This window comes from Astyanax mexicanus, chromosome 12 (assembly GCF_023375975.1).
Source record: "Astyanax mexicanus isolate ESR-SI-001 chromosome 12, AstMex3_surface, whole genome shotgun sequence".
NCBI classification, from domain to species: Eukaryota; Metazoa; Chordata; class Actinopteri; order Characiformes; family Acestrorhamphidae; genus Astyanax; species Astyanax mexicanus.
Window position 1 is genome coordinate 4,844,518 of NC_064419.1, and position 14,391 is coordinate 4,858,908.

General features: G+C 36.4%; 1 protein-coding gene across 2 annotated transcripts in view; it reads left to right on the forward strand.

Moving 5' to 3' along the window:
* Positions 1-2,349, forward strand: part of grm6a (glutamate receptor, metabotropic 6a) — a 100,500-nt gene extending 98,151 nt beyond the window's left edge. Inside the window, exon 12 of one of the 2 annotated variants that reach the window (XM_022670186.2) lies at positions 1,567-2,349. The gene's annotated coding sequence lies outside the window, so the exon portion shown is untranslated. The remainder of the gene's footprint in view (positions 1-1,566) is intronic. The other variant, XM_049485999.1, reaches the window with a different exon arrangement.
* Positions 2,350-14,391: the final 12,042 nt, after the last annotated feature.

A 14,391-nucleotide genomic window follows, 5' to 3' on the forward strand; every position in this document is an offset into this window, starting at 1 on the left:
CACAATGAAACATGTTAAGTAAATTAAATAACTTAAACAAATACATAGAAGTTAAAAATAACTTATTTTATTTCTAATAATACTTCTTATATTAGTCATCTTAAAATGAGAAATATTAGATATTTAAACTACATTAAAATAGTCTTGTTGAGATATTATTTTTGCAGTGATTTTTTTTCTCATGTGTGTGTTTGTGCCTCCGTATCTCTCCAGAGAAACAGATTCAGCTGCAGTTGTGTCTAATCTCTGTCTGGGAATCAGTTCTAATAACTGATTTTAGGGTGATGTTCTCAGACAAACTAGTTCTGAAAGTCAAAGAAATTCCGACACATCAGTCAGACGTGTCAGTCGGCACAGCGGGAGATCAGAACACTCCCGGTGCTCCCGTCGGCCCCGGTGTGCCCTTGGTTTTTAGCTGTAGTGTTGTTGTGTTACAGCAGACAGAGCTTTGCTGTTATGTTTCTTTGTCTCCAGGCTGTTGACGTCTCCTTCACAAAATAAAAGTCCCCTGACCTCTTCTGCTTTTCTACCAAAAACAAAATCTTGTGTGAAAACAAAAAAAAATTATATATATATTTTTATATGTATATATTATTTATTTACTGTCTATCTGTCGGTCCGTCTGTCTGTCTGTCTACCTTATTACTTACTTGCTGTCTGTCTACCTACCTTATTACTTACTTACTTACTTACTGACTGTCTGTCGGTCTGTCAGTCTGTCTGTCGAACTGTCTGTCTACCTTATTACTTACTTACTGTCTGTGTGTCTGTCTGTCTACCTTATTGCTTACGTACTTACTTTCTGTCTGTTGGTCTGTCTGCCTGTCTATCTACCTTTTTACCTGCTTACTTACTTATTTATTTACTGTCTGTCTTCGGTTCGTCTGTCTGTCTACCTTATTACTTACTTACTGTCTGTCTGTCTATCAGTCTGTCTGTCTGTCGGCCTGTCTGTCTACCTAATTACTCACTTACTGTCTGTCTGTCTGTCTGTCTATCTACCTTATTACTCACTTACTTACTTACTACTATCTATATGTCTGTCTGTCTGTCTACCTTATTACTTACTTACTACTATCTGTCTGTCTGTCTGTCTGTCTGTCTACCTTATTACTTACTTACTTACTTACTACTATCTATCTGTCTGTCTGTCTGTCTACCTTATTACTTACTTACTACTATCTGTCTGTCTGTCTGTCTGTCTGTCTGTCTACCTTATTACTTACTTACTTACTTACTACTATCTATTTGTCTGTCTGTCTGTCTGTCTACCTTATTACTTACTTACTTACTTACTTACTACTATCTATCTGTCTGTTGGTGTGTCTACCTTATTACTTTTTTACTGTCTGTGTGTCTGTCTGTCTATCTATTTATCTGTCTATCTCTCTATCTATGTACTTTATTACTTACGGTCTGTCTATTTATTTTAATCATGCTCATAATATTGATTGTATTTCAGAGACACAGTTCTATAACATTATATATATACATATAATAACATATATAACTTTCTCTCAGGTGGCCGTGTTTATTTACTGCTTGCTGTTTGTGTGTGTTTGACAGCAGGAGGCTCAGACCGGCACACTCAGCTGTGGTGGACTGAAGGACTGAAGCATCAAAGAGAAACTTCAGCAGATCTGCAGACGGATGAGTTTTTTGGTGGGAGGTCGAGCACATGGACGCGGCGGCCCTGCGAAAAACTGCAGAAGCAGCAGGTGCTGACCGTGACAAAACCAACCTTTTCTAAACAAAGCCCATTCTAGAACCTGTTCTCAAACTGCTGTATAAAAAACTGCTGCAGTGTGAGGAGGCGCTGTTTCACGTGGACGCGTGGAAGAACTCTCAGTGGTGATGGATGTTCACCACTGGTTCCTGCTTCACGATTCTGGACCTTATTTTTTTGTTACGGACAAAAAAAAACCAAATGGGAAGCGTGTGTGAGTCAGTACAGCGTCTGATTTAGCAGTTTCGTGGCATGTGGGATGTTGGTGGTGTGTTTGCGTGTGTTTGTGTTTTACTTTACAGGATGATCAGAGGAGTAGGACTGCTCTAGGACTGCTCTACAGGATACAGGAGTTAAACCATAAAAACAATGAAGTGAACTAATCATCAGTTAGCCTCTAATAACTCATCTAGTCCATCAGTCCAGCATTGTGTCAGAATATAATATGAGGTTTCCGTTCAGACTGTAGGTTTATTTCAGATAAGATCTTTATTATGTAGGTTCTGACCTGTTATTAATGCTAGATAGATCATCTAACTAGTTCATTATAAGTTCTTTAAAGGAGAACTCCAGTGTAAAATTGACTTTTGTTGTAGTAAAACATGATAAAGAGTACTAACCTATGTTGAATAGCCCATTTCCATTCTTGTGCAGCTTTCTGAGATCCAGTAATTTTTTACACTTAGTCCAAACATGCTTAGAATGGATGATATGGGGGCATATTTTGCTCCAGCAGATAAATCACTTTTTACACTGTTATCAAGGATCAAATAAGCTTTACACCTTATTGGTAGAATCCATAGAGTCCTGACATTTAAAACAAGGCAATAATAACTTTAAAAGTGCATAAGAAGCTTATTAAAATCACTGTTCACTTAAGGTAAGGGAAAATATGGTGGTGCCTGGAGATTAGGTTAAGCTACGGGATCTAAACTGTGGTTTTTAATAAGCTTCTTGTGCGTTTTTATTTTAATTATAATTTTATTTGTCTTTTTTCCCATTTTCTCCCAAATTTATACGGACAATTACCCAACCCACTCATTAGGACTCCCCCTATCACGAGTGATGCCCCAACACACCAGGAGGGTGAAGACTAGCACATGCTTCCTCCAATACATGTGAAGTCAGCCACCGCTTCTTTTCGGCTGCTGCCGAGCTACCGAGGAAAGAGCAACGACTCGGTTCCGATACATCAGCTCACAGATGCCCTGTGCTGCGGACATCACCCTAGGAGTGATGTGGGGAGAGAGCGCCATCTACCCACCCGCGCCGGCAGCTTGATGGTGAAGCTGCATGAGCGGGGGTTCGAACCTGCGACCTCCTGCTCATAGTAGCAGCGCTTTAGACCGCTGGACCTTCTTGTGCACTTTTAAAGTTATTAATGCCTCGTTTTAAATGTCAGAGCTCTCCAAATTCTACCAAATGAGGTGTGGGGCTACTTTAAGCCTGAATTACGGTGTAAAAAGCGATTTATCTGCAGGGGCAAAATATGCCCCCATATAATCCATTCTAAAACATGTTTGGACTAACTGTAAAAAAAAAATCACTGGATCTTGGAAAACTGCGAGAGAATGAAGGTGGGCTATGTTTTGCTATACACCATAAGTCCATTTTACACCGGAGTTCTCCTTTAATATTTTTTATATCAGCTGTATATCAGTGCATATCTACAACACCACACACATATACGCACACAGGCATATACATATACATAAACATTTAAATATACATATATACATATATAAATAAATATATATATGGAAAAAGTAGGCCTATTTATTAATTAAATGATTGATGATAAAGTATAAATATGATTTTTGGTTTAAATTTAATCATCTATTTTTTTCATTCTTAATAGATTATTTTTATGTACATACCTTTATGTTCTAGACTTTTTAGGCCAAAGAAAATTTGGTGCTTAACAGACAAAAAGAAGAAAAACAAACAAAAACACATGATATTGAGTGTGAGGCACTGCAGTACACTGAACCAGAATGATTCAGAAATACATTCAGCCCTATTGTATTTAAATTTAAGATGATTTAATGATTTATTTTTATTAATATTTAGAGTTTAACTGCACACATGTACACAGCTATATTATTATTATTATTATTATTATTATTATTATTATTATTATTATTATTATTATTATTATTATTATTATTATGTATTTGTGGCTTCATGAATGTACTATTTATAGTGCATTTTTATCAAACTGGTCTAAGCAGTGCACTGTAAGCCCGGATAAGTTGAATTTAGTTGAATTTATTTAAAAAATTGAGGAAACCGGTTGCCTTAAAAACATTAAGTAAAGGTTAATTAAAAACTTAAGTTAGCATAACTTAAAACATCAAGTTATTACAACTAAAGGAGAAGTTTATTTAACTTTTTTTATTTTTGTTATACTGTAAGACCGGATAAGTTGAGTTTACTCAATTACTTAACTTTTTTAAAGCAGCCAGTTTGCTCAATTTTTTAATTAATGGGGAATAAAAACTTGAGTTAGCATAAATTAAAACATCAAGTTATTACAACTAAAGGGGAAGTTGATTTAACTTTTTTATTTTGTTATATTTTTAAGACGGGATAAGTTGAGTTTACTCAACTACTTAACTTTTTTAAAGGCAGCCGGTTTGCTCAAATGTTTGTAGTTGAATTTGCTTTAACAATTGAGGAAACTGGTTGCCTTAAAAAAAGTTAAGTAATGGGGAATGAAAACTTGAATTAGCATAAATTAAAACATCAAGTTATTACAACTAAAGGGGAAGTTGATTTATTTCTAAGGTAGCCCAGGGGGAATCACTATGATCACACTGATGGTGAGTGTTAGTCAGAAACTGTTGGACACGCCCAGTATGCAAATAGATTTTGACAGAAGCCAATGAAAAAGAAGCTGTTAATGACAAAACAGACTAAACTCAGTTATTATATAAGTTGGTTCAACTCAAAGAACCAGAAGATCTCAGTTTGAATAGTACAGTATATGTGCCCACAAATGTTATCTCAGCTAACTCAAAATAGTTGCGTATTGTTTAGAAAAATCCAATTTTATGTAAAACAGACTTGAATCATTTGAGTTGAAACAGCGTATGGGTTTACAGTGTGAGTCTACAGGTGTGTAAAGTAAAAAAAACTGTACAGTTGAATAGTTGTTGCTGTGTAAATACTGAGAGAGAGGAGATGAATACTATGATAATGAAGTGGGTCAGTATAGTACGGTACTATGTACTTATTCTGTGTTATAAAATCAGTCTATAATTTGCGTATGTTGCAGAAAAGCGCTTGCATGGAGTCTTAATTCTGCATTTTCTGTTTTCTATGTTCTGAAAACAAGGTCAAAAGAAAAGAACAAAAAAGAAAAAGAAAAACAGCAGCTCTAGGTCATCATTTCTCTCTACGGTGAAAAGCTCTGGGCAACAACTCCAAATCAAATAAGGATGAATAATACAGTTATTATATGATATTACAGCAGCGTTCCACTACAGCTGAAAGCACAGAGCCTGTTGAGTCCTGTTGTTCCTGTTCCAGTCTTTACTGGCTTCCTTTGTTCTTAAAGATGAAAAAATATATATATATATTAAAGTTGGTGATTTTGATCCAACCTATGGTGAAAACGTTCGTTTGTACTTTGTTAGCCGAGTACTGAACAGTCATGGAATACATTTGTACTTTGTTAGCTGAATCATGAAATAATAAATGACATACAACACGTTTCACGTTTCAGAGAGTGATGCTCTTTTTTTTACATCTTTTACAACAATACAAAAAACTGCGGTTGCAAAAAAATTGGTGCACTGTAAATATTTAAAAGTTGAGAAAACTCTACTTAAAAAAAAATTGTATGCCACTTACTGCACTAGATTTTAGAGTTTTAAGGTAAAGTGAAACTGTTGATTTCTGAAGAAACTAGAAATCTTAAGTTTAGATATTTAATTTTTCATATGTATAAAATTTTTTTGCAATCTGTAGTGTACTGATAAATTTTGCATTACGCAGCTTAAATAAGGATGTGTGTGTCTTTGGTATCGTGAGGGCACACAAAAAAACCCTTACACAGCTCAAAACGTGCAAACGGCATGCACTTATTCTCTTAATTAATCATGGGTGTGGTTAATTTTCGGTGTGACATGAATTAAACCAATCAGTGTGTCAATCATGATTCCCTTTAAGAGGCAGGTGAGCTCTGACTTTGGCGCATTCGTATTTTAAAAGCGTGGTGCTTTAGTGCAGAGCGGAGGTGTACATGTATCTTAGCCTACATGGCTAAGATAGTATTGGGCGGCTGACTGTTGACTGTTGTCAGGGTTTTAAACAGTCAGTGGCGCACATGGGTTTCCCACCGCTAAGATAGAAACACACCATAAATTTACCTGAGCACACGTCATCTACTTAACGGTACGGGCACCAGGTGTACGATAGAGCCCTAATTTTCACCCATCCCCCCTTCAGAGTAAGTAATTATAGTTAAAGAAGGGAGGAAATGGGGTTGAGGTTAGAGTATTTGTTATTCAACACCTCTGGCAAATGGATACTTTTGGCAAGATATATATATTCATATATATTCGGCTCTGGAAAAAATAAGAAACCACTTAAAATGATGAGTTTCTTTGATTTTACCTAATTGAAAACCTCTGGAATATAATCAAGAGTGATCACAAGCCATCAAACCAATCAGTGTGCCAATCATCATTCACTTTAAGAGGCAGGTGAGCTCTGAGTTTGGTGCATCCGTATCTTAACAGCGTGGTGCTTTAGTGCAGAGCGGAGGTGTACATGTATCTTAGCCTACATGGCTAAGATAGTATTGGGCGGCTGACTGTTGACTGTTGTCAGGGTTTTAAACAGTCAGTGGCGCACATGTGTTTCCCACTGCTAAGATAGAAACACGCCATAAATTTACCTGGTGATCACAAGCCATCAAACCAAGCTGAACTGCTTGAATTTGATTTGCACCAGGAGTGGCAGCATAAAGTTATCACCCAAAAGCAGTGTGTAAGACTGGTGGAGGAGAACACACCAAGCTTTAATCACATGCAACTGTGATATTAAAAACCAGGTTTATTCCACCAAATATTGCTTTCTGAACTCTTAAAACTCTTAAAACATGAACATGAACTTGTTTTCTTTGCCTTATTGGAGGTCTGACAAGGTTGCTTATCTAAAGAAACGTTTATAAGATGTCTGTTCAGCGGTGGAGTTTGTGCAGAGTGAAGGTTTTCTATTGTGTTTTGTTTGCAGTTGACAGCTTCTTATTATCAACAACAAGGGTTTTGTCCTTGGCTCATTTTTTTTTTAACCGAAAGCTAAAGCCCCCGAAGGCGAGGAACAAGATGTTGACGTCTGGAACAGAACGGCCGGAGCGTTGCCAGAGTGGCGCCTGATAAAGAAATGAAGTGTTTTAATAATGTAAACACTGGGATTTTCTCATTTCAGAGTATTGCGAGTTAATAGCCAATTTCGCGCTCCATTTTGAGGCCGCGGTTCTGACCTCTATACAGAGCGGTTCTGATGAGCCTGAGAGCCGCTCACCTATCACCGCTCCCTCACGCCACTGAAATTTCTTCTCCTCATGCATTTTGAATGCTGCATTATATGGTGTTGCTGCATGTAAAGCGCAGCCACTCATATTGCCTCAGCATAAATATTAATGAAAATTAAAGGGAATTATTCTGTTTGCTTTACATAACTCCCCCGAGACTCTCCGCCGTCAGAGCAGGTCTGCATCGCCTCTCCTGCTTTTTGTGATGACACTACAGAGGATTTGTGGGCTAATAGATTTCACTATATAAAGGTACAAAGCCCTTGTCTTGCTAATGTTAACTGGTCAGAAGCCAACATTAGGCCAACGTAGGCCCAACATCTAACATTGGTTGGCACCCAACGTCAGGCTAACGTCGTCCCAACGTCAAATATTGGTTGGACACTCAACGTTGGGCCAACGTCAGGCCAACGTAGTCCCAACATCATTGGTTGGCACCCAACGTCAGGCCAACGTAGGCCCACTGGCCAAAATGACGTTGGATCAACGGGATTGCCCAACGCCATGCCAACGTAAACAATGACGTTGAGCCAACGTTGAGCCAACGTATGCTTGCTATCTGGGGAAGCGTGTCCTGCATGTCCTGCTTCATCCCCAGACTGCATATGGACTCCATATCCCAGCAGCGCTACATAAATAGCCTGTTAACCCAGATTCTATATCTAATTTGAATTAGTGATAGTAATATTATAATGTACATCAGTTATCTAAGTTGTAAATGAAAACTTTTCATTTTAGTGACTCTAATTTGAGCACAGAATTAAATTAATAATTGAATTATTAAATTACAAATTTTGGTACCACTTTAAAATAAGACTACCTTCATAAAGGATTTATTAATGTGTTATTATCACTTATCACTTATTATTGATTAGGTTGTAAATGCCTTAAAAACCATTAAAAACCATTGATAAGCAGTTAAAACCCACCAATTTAAAAAGCAACTTAGTCATTTGATTTATGGTAAATAGTTACACATACTTAGAAATATATTAATATGACAAATTTAATGCTGATTGATGGAAAACACACAAAGTAAAATCAGAATCTAGAAAGATCTGAGCTTTGACAGCATAAATGAGTGTGGAATCATTATTTTGCTCATTTTCAGCTCACTGTATGTGTCATATATTCATTAACTGCTTATTAATGGGGTTTAAAGTTTTTGCAACCTAATTAATAACCATTAATAAACTCTGTTTATTCATTTATAAACCATTCATAAAGCCTTTATAAGGTTAGTAGTCTTATTTTGAAGTGTTACCAAAATTTTAACTCAAATACAGTGGCTTGCAAAGGTATTTTTCCTAGGTCACCTCAGGTAAACCTGGAGAGCATATATTACCATTACCTGGCTACCTGTTGATTTTATGTTGAAGTAGAATTAAAATACAAAGGAATTGCTAATTGATGTACCAAAAATAAAATAATAATAATAATAATAATAATAATAATAATAATAATATTATAAATAAATAAAATTTGTCATTTAGAGCATTTATTTGCAGAAAATAAGAAATGGCTGAAATAACAAAAAAAAAACTCAATGCAAAGAAAACAAGTTCATATTCATAAAGTATTAATAAAGTTCAGAAATCAATATTTAATGGAATAACCCTATATATAATAATTTTAATCACAGTTTTCATGCATCTTGGCATCATGTTCTCCTCCACCAGTCTTACACACTGCTTTTGGATAACTTTATGCTGCTTTACTCCTAGTGCAAAATTTGAAGCAGTTTTAAATTTGGTCAAATCAAAGAAACTCATAGTTTTAGGACGGTTTATATATTTTTTCCATATATACTCAAGTTATATTTATCTGATAATAAAATTTGTTTGATAATCTAAAAAGTGTAGTTATGACAAAAATGCAAAAACTAAAGAAATCAGTAAGGAAGCAAATACATTTTTTACACCACTGTATATACAGTAAATTTACTTAATTAGCTTACAATTTACACATAATAACTCAACGTTATTCATTAATTCAAGATTTTTTTAAAGAAAACATTATTTTATAATATTAAGGCAGTTTCAAATTTCCTCTAATTATTAAAATAAATTCAGCTCATCCAGGCTAGTGCAGCTCAGTGTAACCCATTAAACACGCTGTGGATGATAGACACGGAGCTCTAGGTGAAGAGAAGTCGGGCAGAGAGTTATGGGAGGAAGCTGAAGGAGGCTGGGGCTTCATTGCTCATATCAGCAGACTGTAGCTTAAAGCGATACTTCACCCCAAAATGCTAATGTTGTTAATAATGAATGCGAGGGAATAGGGGCCGCTTGCCAATGACCCCTATAAATCTTGCTAATAAAGCGTGGTTTACAGCTAGCGGCCCCCCAACACTCTGTTTACACTGAAAAACTTTCTTCTACCAAACTCTGGTACACAGCAGTCTGTGTTGGTGCGGTAGAGTAGGCCTTTAAATTTTATGAGCTTTTTTTTTTTTTTTTATAAAATATACAAGAACAGTTATTTTACTCTTTATTCTGTTTATTGTTGAGATAAAGTTGAGAGTGTGGTGCACTGCGCTTCTGCATAGTGAATAGTATTGGGTGGCTGACTGTTGACTGTTGTCAGGGTTATAATCAGTCAGTAGCACACCTGTTTTTCACGCCGCCAAACACACTGTAAATTTACCAGAACCCACCTCACTTCCAGACCACCACACCAAGTACACTCAGTGTAGATAAATTCTTAAACTCTGATGCTAATTTATCGCTGTATTGGGTGGCTGACTGTTGACTGCTGTCAGGGTTTTAATCGGTCAGTGGCGCACATGTTTTTCACGCCGCCAAAATAGAAACACGCTGGAAATTTACCAGAACCCACCTCAATTCCAGACCACCACACCCACCAGTGTAGATAAATTCTTAAACTCTGATGCTAATTTATCGCTGTATTGGGTGGCTGACTGTTGACTGTTGTCAGGGTTTCAATCAGTCAGTGGCGCACATGTTTTTCACGCCGCCAAAATAGAAACACGCTGGAAATTTACCAGAACCCACCTCTATTCCATACCACCACACCCATCAGTGTAGATAAATTATTAAACTCTGACGCTATTTTATCGCTGTGGACGCAGGTTGTTCAATAGGGCCTCACCAATTAAAAAATTCACATGTTTTTAGTAAGCCTAATTTAAGTTCTTTGATAGGTTTTGTAAATGTATGTTTTACACATTTTACAAAATCCCCTCAGTTTAAGTAAATTTAGCTAAAGAAGGGAGGAGACGGAGTCGAGTGTAAAGTATTTTTTTAAAGTCCATCATTTCACACCAGAGTTCTCCTTTGAAGCCTGGAAGGCACACTATATAATAGATCAATTCTACGTAACCAATGGCAGTCCAGCTAAAAAAACAGGCCTGTCTGTTTTTCTGTTTTATTTAATCAGTAGGGTGAGAAAACAACAGAGATCATTTTTTTTAATAATTAAAAAAGTATTTTTCCTTTTTCATTTGATTAAACGGTGCGTAAGCTGCTTAAACGGATGAGATGTATTAGACACAAAGGGATCTATTTTAATTGTTTAAAAAAATTTTTTTTAAGAAAATTAGAATATTATATAAGACCAATTGGTACTTTTGGCAGTGTGGGCAGTGTGCCAAGTCCTGCTGGAAAATGAAATCTGCATCTCTATAAAAGTTGTCAGCAGCAGAGGGAAGCATGAAGTGCTGTAAGATTTTGCGGGAAAACAAATCTGCACTGACTTTAGACTTGATAATAAAACACAGTGGATCAACACCAGCAGATGTTGAGACATGTCTCTCCAAACCATCACTGATCATCAGTAAATTTTATTTTCATCATTTCATTTGTAAATCAAGGGAGCAGAGTCTGGAGGAAGAGTGGAGAGACACACAGTCCAAACTGCTTGAGGTCTAGTGTGAAGTTTCCACCAATCAGTGATGGTTTGGATAAAGAGACGTCATCTGCTGGTGTTGATCCACTGTGTTTTATTATCAAGTCTAAAGTCTTAAGTCTAAAGCAGTTTTGTTTTCCCACAAAATCTTACAGCACTTCATGCTTCCCTCTGCTACTGACAACTTTTATAGAGGTGCGGATTTCAGATTTCATTTTCCAGCAGGATTTTGGCACACTGCCCACACTGCCAAAAGTACCAATTAGTCTTATATAATATTCTAATTTTCTGAGAATCTGATTTTTGGGTTTTTATTAGCTGTAATCTGTAATCATCAATAATAAAAGAAAAAAAAAGCTCACTCTGCGTGTTTAATACATCTATATAATATATGAGTTTCACATTTTGAACTGAATTACTGAAAAAAAAGTAACTTTTCAATGATATTCTATTTTTTTGAGATGCTAGATCAACTGGCCTAGCAGTTGTTCTTCTGTACAGGAACTAGACAAGCTGTTTATGCATTTTAACATTTGCACATCTGTTTCAGCAATGATGGCAATGATAACAACTTATTAAAAGGGGTGTCCAAAAATATTTGTGTGTTTTTCTGCAGTGTTTCAGAAGAGATGTGTCACTATTTCACTTCAAAGCAAAGAGTCTGATCACAGGTTTAGTCCCAAATCTTTAGGTGAATCATCTCAGTGGATCTTCAGTGATGCTCCAGAATGAGATGAAAGAGCTATTTGTTCAGTTTTGTCTCTTTTTTTTAGTGTGTGTATATTTCAGTTTACCTCATATACTAGTCTGCTTTAATGCTGTCGATACACACACACACACACACACACACACACACACACACACACTATCTCTCTCTCTCTTTCTCTCTCTGTCCCTCTCTCTCTCTCTCTCTTTTTATTGTTAGATGTTTGGTAAAGCAGAAACACAGAGGAAGCTTTGCGGAGGCTCTTTACTCCGGGGTTCACTCCAGCAGCACTCACAGCACTCCTCCAGCATCCTCACTTGTCTTGATCTGTTTGTTCTGCTTTTTTTAAGGGTTATTAAGAAATAAGAAGCTTCTTTACGTTTTGCTTTATTCAGAGTGATACTTTAAAGTTTGTGAACCTTTTAGATTTTCCTACGTTCTCCTAAAACGCAGGGGACAAAAGTTTTTAATAATTTATTTTCTAGATCATTTTATTATTGTGGTTGAAACGAACTTTACAGAATAGATAAAATACATCTGATTATTCTTTTTTTTATTGTCAAATAGCACTTTTTGCAGTGTTACAAGTGTCACAATCAGAGAATTTAGAACAGTGTAACAGGAAAAACTAAGCACAAGTGTAGCTAACAACAGTAAGGCAGCATAAATAAATAACATATCAGAGTAACTGAAGCAGAAGGTCATAAACAGAAGATCAATAACACAAACCATGGGCAAGGCAGAGAGCAAGGTCCAAAAACAGGCGAAGGTCTAAACCAGAACCCAATCCTAAACAGAAGGGCTAAGCTAGGGTGAATTTAACTCAGTCAGTTAAATCAGATAGACAGACTCATTCACCACACAGTCCAGCAGTGATGCAGGTGTTTAAAAACTCCAGCAGCACTGCTGCAGTGTACGCCACCACCATGCTAATCATTGCTTATCACTGCAGTGTTGAGAATAAACGATCCAGGAGGATTTAAAGGAGGATAATAATTAAAATATAAGTATGCAGAGAAACAGATAGGATAGAACTACAATCTTTAGTTATAAAACTACAAATTGATCCTATAAAGATGGATAACAGGTTTACATTTGAATTTACATCGTCAGAATATTATCGTAAGAATTTTATAAGCACATATTATGCATCAGTACTGAATGTAATTGGTTGGAACTGTGATGTATGTCATCATTATCAGTGTGTGCACTTCTCCATGTCCTCGTGTGCACTGTGTGCACAGTGAAGGCAGCAGTGGGTTGTGGTTGAAATGATAAGCAGTAACAGGATTAGCGCTGTTTTGCTGCCCCCTGCAGTTTATATCAGTCAATGACAGCATCTCTCTTACTGTGAGCTGCGTGACGAATGCAGGAGACGAGCGCTCTGATTGGCTGCTTCTTGACTTGAAAGGGAAGTTCACTTAAGTTCACAGTTGAGGACTTACAGATCACAGACAGCTTCAGTTTTCTAATGAATGCAGTAAGCTGCTAGTGTATCTCAAAAAAACAAAAAAATAAATAGAAAATCAATGAAAAGTTACTTTATTTCAGTAATTCAGTTCAAAATATGAAACTAATGTATTATATAGATGTATTACACACATAGTGATCTTTTTTAAGCGTTTATTTCCTTTATTATTGATGATTATCGATGGAGTGAATTTTGTGCCAAATGTTTTACACACACAAAAAAAAAATCTGCAATCAATTTTTTTTATCAAAAGGAAAAATTATATGTTGCAAAATCATAAGAGAAAAAATATTTAGCAAATATATGTTTTTAAATATACTTGCTTACTTTATTATCCTTTGCAGTTATTTTAAAATGATTTCAGTTTGGATTTTCTAGTCTTTGCTTTTATTTGTGTATTTTTGTGTTTTTTTTCTGTTAAAGACTTTTGCTTTTGGAATCTCTCTTTTTCTTCTGCTTCAGTTTTTTGCTTCTGAGTTTTGGCACGCTTTTCACGGGTGGGCGGGGCTTAGAAGAAGGCGTTACCCTTGAATCTCCATTGGTCAGCTGGTTTTGGACTGACTGCTGGTGCCCTAACCCTCGTCTGAGACTGACCACGCCCCCTAACACCCCGCCAGTTTCAAGCGTGCTTCCAAACACGGAAGTGAGCAGGTTTCAGTGAACAACAGCAGCAGCAGATACTTTTACAATTAAATTTCATAAAAACGTTATGATTAATATTATATTTATTCTCTAAGCAAGTGTTTCACTTCATTAAAAAAATGCTCACTTTAACGAGGTGTTATGAAGAACGCTTGAAACTGGCGGGGTGTTTGGGGGCGTGGTCAGTCTCAGACGAGGTTCAGGGCACCTGTCAGTCCAAAACCAGCTGACCAATGGAGATTCAAGGGGAACGCCTTCTTCTAAGCCCCGCCCACCCGTGAAAACTGTGCCAAAAATCAGAAGCAAAAAAAATGAAGCAGAAGCAAAAGTTTTTAACACAAAAAAATTAAAAATCCACAGAAAATTCACAAAAACACACAAATCAAGGCAAAGACTGGCTAAATCCAGTAATAATTTAAAGATAACTGCAAAGGATA